Raw genomic sequence first — 16,321 nt, forward strand, 5'->3', positions numbered from 1 at the left:
GAGTTTTTCTCAGTCACGTGAAATTCACGAGATAGCGAAATGGACTATGTGGAAATAAGACCATCTACAATATATAAGAGTATTTCTTAACGATCAAACTCGCTCGCTGTCCGCCATTACACATTGTGGTCGAATATCTTGTATGCCGAACCCTGTCCCTTGCTCGTAGAGTAATGCAACTTTTGTCTCGAACTGCTCAAATCGCTCTGACAGTTGTGTGTTTAGCTTATTAGGTGAATTATCTTGCCTCAAAATCATTTTATCACCTCCTCAGTGGTTATGCAGTTCATTTAACTTGCGTGACTTTGGCTCGGGTATGAGTACAGCGTACATATTATAACTGCGTAATCGTATTGATCAACGATTTGTAATTACAACGGTATCAATTAAAATACTAAACGTTAACGTGTGTTTCATAGGAAATGTCGAACAATACATTTATGCCAAAGTTTGCTTCCTGGTTATGTAAAAGAATTAACCTGAGTGAATTGTCTCTCTAACAGTAACACATATGCCAATTAGAAAATGGTAGATATTGACAAATGCATTATTTGACAAACCAGTTTGAAAATATGTAAAGACGGTGTCAACATACTTTCCCTAGTGTATATTTCTGGTAGCATATATTTTCAGGTGGCGACATAACTAACCCAAATAGTTCATCGATTTAAGTTTATTGAAGTTTCCGAGTCCTTTTGTTCAATTGTTAGCAATTTCCCCACACATTTAAGGTATAGAGAAACAACATTGATTGTCCAGTGATGTTTTTATTACATGTAGTTCAATAATAGAAAGGATAAACTTCCAAAATACATTGAGTGGAACGAAGGGAAGTAACTCTGAGAGATCAATATGCGAACTGGCGATGAAATCTTTTGTATACGTTTCTCTCATTTAGATAATGATGATGATGATGCAAGGAGGCAATTGAAAAATCATCTTGATGAGAGGAAGCGATTGAAAAAAATAACAATGACATACGATTTGAAGTGAAAAACAGTAACAGTAAGATCCTACCATCTTGGTTGATTGATTATCCATGTATATAATAAGTTGGAAATGTTTGAAAAATATTTATTAAAACAAATACATGCATATTTACTCGCATATAAGTCTATAATTTATATTGCATAACGATACCATTTCTCATAACAAATCAATGTAACAATAAATTTGATAAGTTCTTTACATCTTATCACATTTACATTATTTGAATTTCCAATGGAACATGAAGAAGTTACTTGTAACATATCCGATATATCATCATTATCAACAACTTCTCAACTCTAGGTCGAAAGTTTGAACCTTTCGTCAAATACATACATCCATTATCAAATTCATGAACGCTATTAAACGTCATTAATGAAAGGGCCTTCAAATCAAAGTCGTTAGCTCCTAAATTTCTCCGGCTTGAACATCTTACAGATTTCTTGATCGATATGCCAATAATGAGCACATCAAAAAAAGTACAACCAAAACAATTTTTGTTTTAAAATTTCTTAAATATTTATTATGAATAATTGGTTTCGTACTGAAAAATAAGGTCTAGTGTTAACCAACAAGATTTTTGCGTAATTAAAATTGAATTGAAATATTAATTTACCTTTATCGCTTATTTTTTTTAATTCACGAATAAAATGCGCGCGAAGGGAAGTTGGTTAATAAGTTTTCATATTTCGAAATGTTCAAAGGATTTGGCATTTCAAATTGGCACCACATCTCAGGTCTCTGCGATCCAAACATGTTTTATTTCATTGAGATTTCCCCCAGGGGTTTTCTTCAGCCAATGACCTAAGACTAAACACGTTTTCTCCTCCATAGACCTGGGTTTCGTGTTATTAATGTACTCCAGTTTTTGTTGTGATAATCCTATAGTTTTCCCGATCTGCCTCCAGTGTTTGGTAGCTATATTTCCTTTGTATATATCCATCAGCGTCTTCCGTTCGTGTTCTGTTAATTGAAACCAGTAACCTTAATATTATTATATTGCCATAAGATATAGCACAGAAACCTGGCATAAATGTTTTGTTTGATTAACGTGTGAACAACGTATTTGATTCATTATAATTCATATTACACTGATATCCATATTGGCATTCTTGTTTCAATAACACCTCACCATTTAAGGAGAAAAAATAGAGAGAAAAGCATCTTACCTAGATGTCTGTTGGAACTCTCTGCAAATGCCTAAAACAAACAATAATAACAAAATAACGAAGTTGCAGTGCTTCAAAGCTAATTGTTTTGAGTTACAGAAGATCATTCGAAGTCGGTATTGTGCGCTCACATTCTCAAAATAGATATATCTCAATAAATTAATGAAATATTTGGTGAAAAAACCTTTAAAGCCAATTCTGAGAAAACCGTAGTTATGTTTTATGATATATCGGTAAGTACCAGTCAACTGATATTGATGCAACCGCCATCTTTGTTAAAGCTTGACAGGCGTAGCAACAGTTGATAGGGAAGAAGGGGCGTGGCTATAGGGACCTCTAGCGATCGGCCAATCATTATGTTCTGTTATATCCCCTTATATTGTAGATAATTATAGAGTTATATGTCAAAAGCGAAAGTTCAAATCATTTCCTATTGTTGAATTCAATCTTAAGCATTGGTACAATAACAAAATATACAAAAACTTAAATATATATAAACACATAACGGAATGTTAATCACATGCAGTTGGTACGGAATGGAAATAGCATAAAAAAATACATGTTTTCTGCTTCATTACATATATCTGCTATTCTCAAAATATAGTTTATATACAGCCGCTACATCGTTAATTAATTAGATATATTTCTTGCATTTTATTTTTATATTTTTAAGCTGGGAAGCAGATGTCGTGCTTCAAATTTTTGACAGAAAAAAACCCGTGTATTTTCTGCTTTATTGTCATGACATTAAGATAACTATTAAGACAATACTTGTTCAATGAACATGTATCAGCAGATCAACAGAATGATGAGCAAACAGAGAATTTCCTGATGAGAGGATACTGGATATAGAAGACAATGAACTGAGAAGACAAAGGTTCCATACTTACTAATTTATAGTCGGATAGACAAACGGTCACAGCTACTTTAACTCTAAACAAAGATAAAAATAACAATAGAAAACATACCTGTCTTGAAATTAGAAATCAGAAAAAAAAAGTCAAGATATAGTCAACACATACATAACATTACGGTATTTTTCACGGGCGTGATATTTTTGCGTTTTGCAGAATTCTATATAGAGGTCTTGGAATTCGTAAAAAAATAAGTAGTTAGTAAAGTCTATTTTCTGTTAAAGCCAGGTCGCGAAAGTTTAATTTGTAACATTTTAGTTTTTACACAATTCTATGTTGAGGTCTCATAAAAAACGATAAGTAGTTAGTAATGTCTATTTTCTGTTAAAGCCAGGACGCGAAAGTTTAATTTGTAACATTTTAGTTTTTACACAATTCTATGTTGAGGTCTCATAAAAAACGATAAGTAGTTAGTAATGTCTATTTTCTGTTAAAGCCAGGACGCGAAAGTTTAATTTGTAACATTTTAGTTTTCACATAATTCTATATTGAGGTCAACAAAAAGGTTGACAAAATTTTAACTCTCCAAAATTGAGAGCTATGTGGTATATTAGTACTAGTTTTTAGTATTTTATACTATGTACTACAATATCTGGCAATATAAATACCACATTTGGAATAATTTATCATTGCATAACTTTTTAATGACATTATGATGTATGCCAAATCCAAAGCTGAAGATAAAAAGATCAATTCAATACAAAACATCACAATATACTCACCCTGCCTCAAGAGAAACCAATTCAACATGGTCGCCTTTAGTATCCCTTCTCCATTCTAAATCTCCTGTTTTTGTTAGCATTTGTGAATCCATGAATGTTTCTGTGAAAACAACAAATGACATAAGTACACGAAGGTGATATCTAGCGTTAACAATGAGAACAAACTTGTATCTTAAATACAAACTATTGAGAATTCCTCGTGTGCTATTAACCCTACTGATAACATACGAGTAATGTAATAGATTTCCAAAGTAATATAATAGTATAGCTTTCACGCTAAAAGTTCCAGGTTAAAATGTTTCTAGCGATGACCAGTTCTATGTTTGTCGTATTTACACATTTTCATTTACGCGATCAAAACAAGAAAACTACACTTTCGTGTGGCATAATTGTTCCAAATTTAAAGAGAACACAATTTACAATTTGTGTAGTATAAACTGTCTCTGCTACACATTTTCGGCTACATACCCTTTGTCAAGGAAACACTCTACAGCTTTCAAATGTCAGATTTGCAGTAGAGGAGGTTTACACAACATAACGTTTAGAGGTTTTAAATTTTCGCCATCTGCTTTTCAAGGTCTGTATGACTTCGTCATATCTCAATATTTTGCTGAACAAATTATTTTCGCGATCATAGTAAATGCCTACGAAATTATCATCCTCCCAAAATTCCCCGCTATACGGTAAATAGACACATGTGTATTAACGCTACTAGATCAAAAACAAAATTTGTGCTGAAATGTTTTTGTGCACAATTAATTTCGGCGACAGTGCTGTATTGTATATATTTCTAACGGTTCTTACCTTGTGAAAACTGATCGGAGTCTCTTTTCCTGACATAATCAATAAGAATGGGCCCAGAAACGTTCTCACTAGCGAGGATATGGACGGTAGGCAGCCCATCACTTTCTTCCATCTGAAATTAGAATAAACATTTTGTATTCATCTTTCGATAAATGTATACGCACAACATTAAATATATGGGGTTGGAAAAAAAGCTTCTTTTCCAGAATATTACATCAATGTTAAAGAAGTACTAGAGAAAATCATTCAATGAAAGCTGTTTTTCCGTATTTACTTTTGTTAATTGATATTGGAAAAAAAACCACTACAGTGTATATATTTACGCGATAAAAAGGAGGAAAGAAAACTGATATTTTCGAAGTAATACATGAACAATTAAAAAAGCGTTCAGAAAGAGTCGGCAATATCAGACTTTTCATGCAATTAGAGTTCCAATCTTGGAAATGTCGTAATCCTAATGCTGGCTTCACACTATCCTGAAGTTGACACAAAAAAAGGACACACGAAAAGGGAAATTTTAAACTTGGGCATTGATGAAACTTGTGTTAATATTTATATCATATAACTAGCGCAGAAAAGTTGAATTTTGAATGTTTAAAGCAAATTTATATTCATGGTTTCTACAAATAGTACAATATGTCTGAACGCCTACCAAAAGAAATTTCGGAAATACCAAATACAATACAATACCATTGTTTTGATGACGGTTTCCGCCATAACAGAATTATCTGGAAAGCTGATGAATATGTTTTTATGGCATCCGGGTTGGAGGATTGATTTCTTCTTTGATAGAACATACTGGTTCAAACGATTCCGCTGCATTCCATGCTGAACTCCGCACCATGTTTCTGAATTTACTACAATGAGGAATCTAGGGAGCGTTTGTAGGGTAGCTGACACGTACATCTGAAAAATAGTAGAACACGGTAATAACCCAGTAAATTACTTAGATATAAGTACAGTTAGAGAAAATTTGATGGCAGGTGAACAGTACTGTACTATAACCATACATTTGTTTCAAGGATGTCCCTTATACACAGGATTTACATTTCTTTTCATTTTACAGGTAACTATTTTCAAAAACAAAATTAAATAATCTTAAATCATTAATTGACATCATGTGATTATTTAAATTATTTACCTTTTTCGCGGAAAGAACACATTATATTCAGTTTGTTATTTTGAGAAAAATTTTGAGAAAAAACATGGAATTTCAATATGTTCATAAACTATGTAACGAATTCCCAAACTGTAACTGAATGTTACTAGCTTTGTACAGCCACATGACTTGGTGTTGATCAAATTAATTATCAAGATATGCAAAAGGACAGTAAAGTTGAATATTACATTCATTGGTCATTATTGGTTATTGGTAAAATTATTACTCCTGGCAGGTAATTTGATACATTTAATTATTTATCTTCATTTTGACTGCGTATACGGTAGTATGAGCGCAGTTGACAACAACATATTCCATGGATTGCGCCATAAATGAATATGTTAGTTTATTCAATCGTATACGTAGTCAAAATGTTGATCAATCCTTATACATACATTCCTGTTTTAGTTTTAAACAGAAAAAAATGGTTATTACGGTCGTCTTACTGGACCGTGGTTACCAGACTAAATATAATTAAAAAAATATATATATATATATTTGTACTGTGTAAAGCTATTGTATAGGCAATTACACATTACAAAGCTGAAGAAGAGAGAAAGAAAAAGAGAAAGATGAAACCATTTACATTTGTTTCTCCTGTTGATGCGTCCTGTTGTGTAGCATGTTGTTCCCAACGTGTGACATCACCTGTCGCCGTAACCATGAATACAGGCTTTGAGGATAGTTGGGAAGAGTTCAATTTGAACTTGACTTTACACTACAGCATGGCAAAAAGACACAGGTGTGAACAATCATCTACATTTGTATGTACTCTAAATCATATAAACCAATGTCATAAATCGATTACATGATATATTGCTTTTATTTCAGAAACAGTATTACCTGTGTATAAATTAAGCAGTTTCGTTTTCTATGAAGTAGTTCACAACTGTATATTATTACTAAACTTAAATAAATATATCAATATTCGCTATAATTGTACAGGAACGATAAAACAAGTACATAACAAGTATTAATGGATGACCACTACAAAGGTCCACTCCCTCCCAACCCCTTCCCCAAAAATCATATGAATTTTAAATCACCGCGAAATAAACTAGTTCGTTGTGTTGGTGGTGATATTATAACAATTACAGGTATTAGATTGATACTTTCCTCCTTACCATTTAACCATAAAACATTAAAGTAAATGGAGATTACTGTCGTTTATTTTCATTAAGACTACCTACCTGCCCTATTTCATAGTTTTGTGTGTATAGGATAAAGAATGGACTAAGCGGTTGTGTTGATTGTCCGTAAGTAATAAGGCCTCTTTGGTCGGCAGTCTTCTCCTGAATACATTCTACATCGATTTTGCAGTCAATTTCCTCAGATATAAACTCTAATACTAATGAATTATCTCCCTCTATCCAGTCATTAGAATACCTGAAAATAATTTTACAATTCGTTACGTTCCCTTTTTGAGCATAAAAAGATAATATTGGTTTAAAAATCGATCCAACTCTAGTCATGTTTTCGTCATATATATAATTATATACATGCAAATAACAATGATATTACACATTTATGTTATTAAGGCATGTAAACAAAACAATAAAAGACTGAGTGACCAAGTGTCCTTAAATTTGACCAGTAGTTCTCTGTCACGTGGTGGCAGTTACCCAGCAATGACCGATGCTGGTACTATATGCTATAGTTTAATAAGGTGACCTTTGGGGACGAGAGACGGATGGGTCTTTAGAACTACATTACCTGTATTGGACCCCATTGAGAATATTTCGTCTACTACTCCACATGAAATTTTGTCCTGCATAATGCCGTGAAGGTAATAACGCTGCCTTTAAGAATTCTTTCTCCTGTTTGGCATCATGCTTCAATTGTCCAACCAAATTCGACAGGAATTTATCGACGCTGTGTTCACTCTTTTGAAGGGACAAATCGGAAATTAAACCATTGAAAATAAAATATAAAAAAAACTATGTATTAAATGTAAGAAATGAATGCGTAGTCGTTTTTGTAATATGATGATGCTTTGTGCGACATTTTAGAAAATCAGTCAGCGTTCTATAGCACAAACGATGTCGAAATGCTATTGCATCAATGTATTTAAAGGGACTGAATCGTTAAAAAATTATGTAACAAAAGATAAAAAGAATTATAGAGATAAAAATAACTGTAAAAGTGGTGTATTTTGTGGTAATAACAAAATTGAAAAGTTTGCATAACTATTTTTTAAAATGGAGAAAAACTGAAAATAAATAGAAACGACCTAGTCACTATTTCATATTATTATCTTTCGGGGAGCGTAAACAATCCCTAAGCGTATGCGCGATGCGGGAACATTCAAAACATCAGATCGCAGGAAAATCTCATCGGTCTATTGGACATATCTGCTATCGACTGAAAACACCAATTTATATAATTATCGACTACAAGTTCCTGATTACTGTGTTAAATCTAATAAACGTTGAAACGTAGGTATAAGTTTTGTGAAGAGTTTCTAAGTGTAAATAATCATATATTGTACAGTTTTTGCAGGTTTATAGAAGAGTTTTCATTATATTATATGGTTTTATGCCTGCTTCTACCATTATTTAATTTTCATTTGTCATGATATTAGATACTAGTCCGCTAAACCTGCCTATAATATCAGGCTTTTGTAAAAAAAATGGCCAATAGTCTATATATAAGATGATAAATGGAGATAAAACCTAATAATATAGGCAGGTTTGATGGATTAATTAGGTACATGTATTTCTTTTATCATTATATCAATATTTGACATTCCCTATATATCCTTAGTTATAATGTCTATCCGTCTAATGGTCATTGCCTTTATATCCCTAGTTATAATATTGCCCGTCTTATGGACATTCTCTGTATATCCATAGTTATAGTCTCTATCCGTCTAATGGACATCCCCTATATATCCTTAGTTATAATGTCTATCCGTCAAATGGACATTCCCTATATGTCACTAGTTATATAACCTTTTCCAATCTTACTTTCTTCAAAATATCAGACTTTTAATTAATTATCTAAATTTTATGTGTACTTTTTATGTATTCAAAGAGAAAATATACATTGTAAGCCTATGTATTTATGTACATGTACACCTGCAACCTGCAATCGAAGGAAATCTCATCGGTCTGATGGACATAATCTGTTATCGAATGAAAACACGAATTTATCGACTAAACGTTCCCGATTACTGTGTTAAATCTAATAAACGCTGAAACTAATGCAGTGGTTTTGTGAAGAGTTTCTAAGCGTAAATAATCATATATTGTACAGGTTGCAGCTGTAAAGAAATGTTTTCATTATATTACAGTCGAATCAGCCTACTAACGACCATCTGTATTAAGCGACCCTCTGCACTAAACGACCACTTCAATTCCCCCCAAGCATTTATACTACAATATGTATATATTTTAACTTCATTAAATGACCACCATTCTAACGCGACCAGCGACCACAAAATTTCCTTCCCATGGTCGCAAAAATTCTCTATACAGCGACCAGAAAACGAATGTCATTTCATTCTTTCCAAAACGCCCATCATCCGGTCGCCGGATTTGACACGGCTTGGGCAGAGCAATTAAGTCTATAGCTTATTAATGTTAACAAAAGAGGTGTGAAACAATTAGCCTGTAACTGAAGCCCTGTATAAGTAATGTCACACTGGGGTAATTGTATTTGACTGGTCTTTTCACACCTTTATTACTGTCAGACCTGGGGCCCCTTAGACGGAATGTGTCAAGTTCAATGGCCGTCTCTATCCATTTGAATGAGTATTACGGTTAAATAATAAAGTGTTTGATACAACATGATAAACATTATTTAAAACAAACACTAGTAGTGACTGACAATACTTTACTTACATGAAAATGAAATATGAAAGCAGTCGAACAGACAACACATGCAGCGTTTGTTTAGTCTGCTATCTTGGATGGGTCATAGTAATAGACAGAACCGGAAACAGGTATGAAAAATTCGGATTTTATAATAAAAATAAATCCTAAGAATCATACAGTATACATTCTAATTTATTGTGAAGCATGAAATGAAAAAAAAAATATTTTAAGACCATGAATAATTAAATAAACAAAAATAATACACAACAATTAAAATAAATAGAAAATAAATATTTGCAATAAATGAAATGGTGCTTTATTCATGAAAAGTGAATGACAAATCATATTTTAAATCATCAAACTATATACCCTCCTTAACCTGAGCTATTCTATTAAGAGACCACTCTCTATTAAGAGACCATTTTTCAATTTGCCTTGAGTGGTCGCTTAAGACAGATTCGACTGTATATGGTTTTGTAGTTGCTTCTGCCATTATTTTATTTTCTTTTGTCATGATATAAGGTGCTAGTCCGCTAAACTTGCCAATATTATAAGACTTTTTTTTTAAATTGGACCTACTATATAGACTTTATAATAAGGGAAATAAATGGGGGGCTAATAATATAGGTATGTTTAGCGGATTAATGAGGTACATGTATTTCTTTTATCATTATAACAATATTTGACATTCCTTATATATCCTTAGTTATAATGTATATCCGTCTATTGGACATTCCCCTACATATCACTAGTAATATAATCTTTTTCAATCTGATTTTTGGCCTAACTATATATCTAAATTTTATGAGCATGTTTATGTATTCAAAGCAAAAATATACCTTACACATACATTGTAGACCTATATATATGTTTGCTTAATAATGTACACATGTACACCTGTATTCATGTATACATAATTAACGAGTGAAAATACCTCTCACCTCTTGTCATATTTCCGTCAAATACTCTAAAGCTTCATGGAACGTTTGCTGATGGCAATGTAGATACATGGGCGTAGGAAGCGGGGGTGGGGGGGGGGAGGGCGTGCGAGGGCAAACATGTCTTTTTTACATGTCAAACATGCCCCCTCCCCAATTTTCGACGACTGAAATGTCCTAAAATTGCACATTTGAAAGAAAAAAGGGTCCTACTGCACATTTTTCGTACTTTATTTAAGAAAATTTCGCGCTGCGCGGCGCATTTCTTAAAACATTCATTTCTGCACATAATGTTGAAAATTTTAACAAATTTGATACACATGAACTAGACTAAAAATATCTATCAACGAATTCTACGTACTATTTAAAAAAATGGCTCTTAAAAGATTCATTTGTTCATATGACTTAGCAAAACAATTAATTCATTATTATTTTGTGTTACACAACAATGTGTCGATGGTGTGAAACCGTTATGTTCAGATCGAGCAGAGATGCATAATGATATGACGACATTCACAATTAACATTTCTAAATGCAGGTAACTTTAAATATAAAAGTATCATGTTAAGTACGCGTTATAATCATTCCCCTATCCCCCCTAGGCTTCCAATTACGTTTCATCTTCCTACGCCACTGAGACACCTAATCAGGCCAATATAACCGATAAAATGAAAGTGGCCTCTTATAGGTGTTATTACATCTATATATCCCGATTTCGAAGTCAAAAATGCACTCGGCTCTTTCCGTTATAAACAGCCATTGCCGACAGATACAGTTTCTTGTTGTGTTTGGCGATATTTTGACGCTGATAAACATTGCCAATATTTCAAATAAAATGTTGTTATTTTCAAATTCCAGGTAAAAGAACGTTTGTAAGAATTCAAAAACCCTAGGAAATCTATGTAAATCTAATGATTTAGTACTTTTAATTGAATACTATATCTTAACGTTGAAAATGATGACTTTAAGAAAAGAGATGTTCTTACCTGCCATTTATAATTATCCGTTCGTGACTCTGAAAATAACAAGAACGACAACTACATTGCAACAGTTATTCAACAAAAAGAAAACAATGACAACGCATCAATATTCATGTCAAAAGAATGGACAAAACGATATGAGAAAATGAACTTTAGTATCAGCTGCTTTTCATGACATCTCTACCATAAGTATAGGGATTACATAAAAGAAAGTGACAAAATATGTTGATAAGGAACAATGCGCTTGCAACCCATTCTTCTTTCACAGGACCGCGGTGGCCGAGTGTTTTAGATATCCCAACATATTGCCATAAATCCTCCATCTCTGAGTCGCGAGCATGAATACCATATAGAGCAGTCACCGGGTACTGACCACTGGCACTCCGGCTTAACTCCACATCTCATCTAAACACTGGACGCCATTTAATGGCCCTAACTGTTCATAGAACGTGAAAACAAATCAAAACAAAGCTTTCGTAGGAAGTGAATTAGGTTTTAAACAAAGACTTTTACAATGCATTGACTTACATGGCAACAAATGTCACAAAGGAACACTAACCTTGTATTTGTTGCGGCTCATCTGATGCCTCGACATGACTACTGTGTAGTCGATTCGATCTACAAAATAATAAACCTCTAAGTCGATCCCAAAAGTGTCGACTTAGATCCCAATCAAACGACGTCTTTCCTTGCGCAATTAGACTCTTTAGGTTCGATATTCCGAAGTTCAAAGCACTTGTGAACATGTTGATATACACCATAGTCACAGCAAATGCATACAGTGACAGGATAGCGGTAATACCGAGCGCTTCAAGTTCCAAATCATTACGGAACTTAATCATACCGATAGTCATCCTAAATAAGGTCAGGATTCCTACCGGAACCGTTTTGAAGCCTCCTTCCACATTACCATACATGAGATATATAAAACAGGAAAATCCAATCATTAGTAGGGTCAGTAGTGTCGAGAACTGGAATAGATCTGGACGGAATGCCATGATTGTTCTGTACATCAGGTAGAAATGGTAATTAAATGACAAATGTTGTAGAAGGTTCAAGATGGCGATGCCGGTTATGATACCCAAGCATATAGAATAATAGTCATTCCATTGGAAAATGTATCCAAAGGTTGAATAGAAACCTGTAAAAGGCAAAATAAATATGAAAAAAAATAGATATTTGTTATGCAAAATATGGGTCAATACATTAAGACGCGAAACATTCAAAATGGCGATCTATAGTAACCTAATGTTATTTTCCAAATTAACACGCGACGCCAAGGTCTCTATTGTTGCGCCACATGATAAGTCGCGTTTTATTTTTTTTTTTCATTTATTTTTTAATTATTATTTTTATTACACTGCCATCTGGCAAGTTGTGAATCTTTCAATGTCTACTAACTCAAGAATAAAAACCACTTGCTATTGTAATTAAAGATGCTCCACCGCTGACAAATGGTATTTTTTCACTATCAAAAACAGGAGCAGACGATTTAGTATTTTTCTTCAGTTACAAAAGTTACTGACTTTACACCATTACCACCATTGAAAAGTTTAAGCTTCTCATTTTACATCAAGTTAAAATTACAAAAAATAATTAATTGCATCCCGAAAAAATTCCTTGGCACTATATCCTATATGAAATGAAGTGCTGATTGAGCATGCACCAAAGGCAAAATAAATTATTTTATATTTTTTTTGTGTTAATTAGACATATATATACACGATTAAACACCAATTATTGTCCAAGTGATGGATATTATTTATGCTCTGTCGGCGGTGGAGCATCTTTAAGGTTTAAGACCCTGTTTAAACATGTGATACTGAAATGTACGAATTTTCGCATATTTTGCCAAAATTTACACAACCCAGCAATCTACGACTCGACAGTAATACCTCAGATTATGCCTGATACATACACACTTTTTATCATCTATATGTTTGTCCAGGTACACCTAAGAAGTGATATATAGGCATACAAAATATTGCTAGTTTAAACATAGTCTAGGACCTTAATTGTATTTCTTTACGTGATTATAACACTTACCGATCTCCTGACGAAGTGTATTGAGGATATCAACCGTGCTGGTGACCCTCATCACAAGACAAACAATAGCAGTCATTGAAACTGATAGGTCAAAAAGATCAACCCACTGTCTGAAGGTTACCAGGGACCGACACCGAGTTCGCATAATTTTGACAAAGAACAATACAATCCTCACCAGAATTGTCATAGAAAATATCAATTGTACTGCGAGTACAACAAAGTCTGATGCCTCTCTGTACGGGTAGAGATTAGCCGATGAAACTCCATATTCCGTATGTGTCCCGCCAACGCTGGGAAATTCAAACACAATTTGAATTTGAGTAAAAAGCATGTTGTTTCTGTTTACAACGCATGCTTCAATGAACAATGCTCGGGTTCTCTCGTCTAGCCAGGATTTTTCTTGGAGAGAGTTTAAGACTTTTATTGCTGTAGTAGGTTCAAAATCTAGGTCAACAATATACCCGCCGCCTCCATATAAGCCGAAATGACCAAAGTGTGACGGCGTTTCCATGGCGCTGCCATGGTGATATCTATACGGCGATGTGATGTCCTCGGAGGAGATATTGGTAGATATCCACCCTGTGGTATATAAATAATTGCTCAGTGATACCATTTAAAAATAGTAAAGCAGAATATTTTGGCGATGGCATTGTTTTCGCGATTTCGTGGTACTTTGCTAAGATAGCTAAAATATCACACGCAAAATATTGAGAAATGACGGAGTCATACAGGTCAGGGAAGTCAGATCGCTTTTTAATCAGTTATTTAACTTTCGAGAATTTTGACTCGCGAAAATAATCGGCCATACGATAGGTCTGATGTCTGTCTATGTGTACTCCATAAAGAAATTAAGTGTACTACACAATGTGGGTACAATTTACATAGTTTACCGAACAAATATATATATATTACCTTCGACATAGTCATCCGTGTCTTCTGTGCATTTGTCGAAATCAGGAATGCACGGTATATCGGCTGCTTTCATCACAAAGGGAACATTGCAGTTACCTTAAAAACAAACATTGTTCTCAATATGTTATAGTATCTGTATAAATTTTGTTTAATATACATAATGAATTCACTTTCCGTTGACTATTGACGTTTTGCAAGCTAAACGAGGCATCGACCCTCAAAATTGACCCAACTTCTATAACACTCCCATTTTTTAATTTTTTGAAGTCTTAATACTTGTATAACAGAGGGTTTGAAGGATTTATAACAGAACCACAGAGATTCAATCCACCAAAAGTTTCACGCAATGGTGACAGTAACCGGTTGGATACGCTAGAATTAAAGTCTATATCATTATTACGCCTCTTTCATTTCATGTACAAAAACTAAATTTCACTACAAATAAATACAGTTTGGAAGACAGCAAGTCTCACTTTAAATATATACAGACTATTTCTCCTCAGTAAGCCTTTTAACAGAATTCACATGTAAAGTTCGGAAATGATATCAATTCAGTAATATATCTTTTCAGATTGAGAACGATTTTGGCATGTGGCCATACTTGTTAACTCTAAACGGGTCTACAATATATTCACTTTCTGATAATCCTGAAAAAATATTTCAAAAGAACTCCAAGAGCTAGGATTATATTTACAAATTAATTACATGTTAATTGTACAAACGGATTCACTCAGCATATTAATAAGGTTAGTCAAGTGGTCTGATTTATCTCAATTCGGAAGCAATTTTAATAGGTTTCAAAAATATATAACATGAAATATTCGTGGGTGCTTCCTTTTGTGGTATGAAATTTTCATTTTATTTCTTGGGATTAACTACTGTGTGGTTCTATTGTAGTTATTGTAGATTTGGCATTATGGCAATCACGTAAAATGTAAAGTTAGTTGTAGAGTGAAACAGTAGCCATTAAAATTTTAAACCCTAATACCGATCTGACTTACTAAATTTATACCGAAGTTACTTGATATATTTGTGTAAATTTCATGTAAAATATATGTATAATTTTAATAAACATATTACAATTCATCATTGATATGATTAGCCGTGGAAAAATATTTTTGGTACCTGACCACCGCAGACTACAGATAGCGGGACAAGGTCAGAACGCTCGGAACGCTTTATCACTCGACCGGTGTAACGTTGAAAATGGACCCCCATTGAAAACTGACCTCGGGTCATTTTTCAACGTTGAAAAATGACCCCGAAAACCGTTGAAAACTGAACTTCAATCGGACTTTTTACACCGACCCGTTGAAAAGTGACCCCATAAGAACTCGTTTTTACACAACAACACAACACGACACCAAAACACCACGAAACCACACAGCATCACACAGCACATCAACACACCAACAACACATCAACACTACACAGCACAACACCACACAACAACACAACACAACAAAACACAACAAAATAACACAACATCACACAACACAACATAACACAAAATAACATCAAGCAACACAACAACGCATCACACTAAACACAACATCACAAACCAAACAACACAAGACAACATAACAAAACAAAGCGACACAGCATCACAACAAAACATCACACAACACAACAACACACAACCACGCAACAACAATACAACAGCTTCCAACAACAACACAACAACACTCAACAACATCACACAACAGCACATCACACAACATAACACAAATAAACAACACACAAACACGCAACAACAACACAACACCACCCAACAACAACACACGTCACCACAGAAACACAACACACCTCACAACACAACACAACATAACAACAAAACATCACACAACAACACATAACACAATACACAACACAACC

At 33.8% G+C, this 16,321-nt stretch overlaps 1 pseudogene; it reads right to left on the reverse strand.

Moving 5' to 3' along the window:
• Window positions 1-573: 573 nt before the first annotated feature.
• Window positions 574-12,587, reverse strand: LOC138329326 (uncharacterized; annotated as a pseudogene).
• Window positions 12,588-16,321: the final 3,734 nt, after the last annotated feature.

The sequence above is a fragment of the Argopecten irradians genome, chromosome 8 (assembly GCF_041381155.1).
Source record: "Argopecten irradians isolate NY chromosome 8, Ai_NY, whole genome shotgun sequence".
NCBI classification, from domain to species: Eukaryota; Metazoa; Mollusca; class Bivalvia; order Pectinida; family Pectinidae; genus Argopecten; species Argopecten irradians.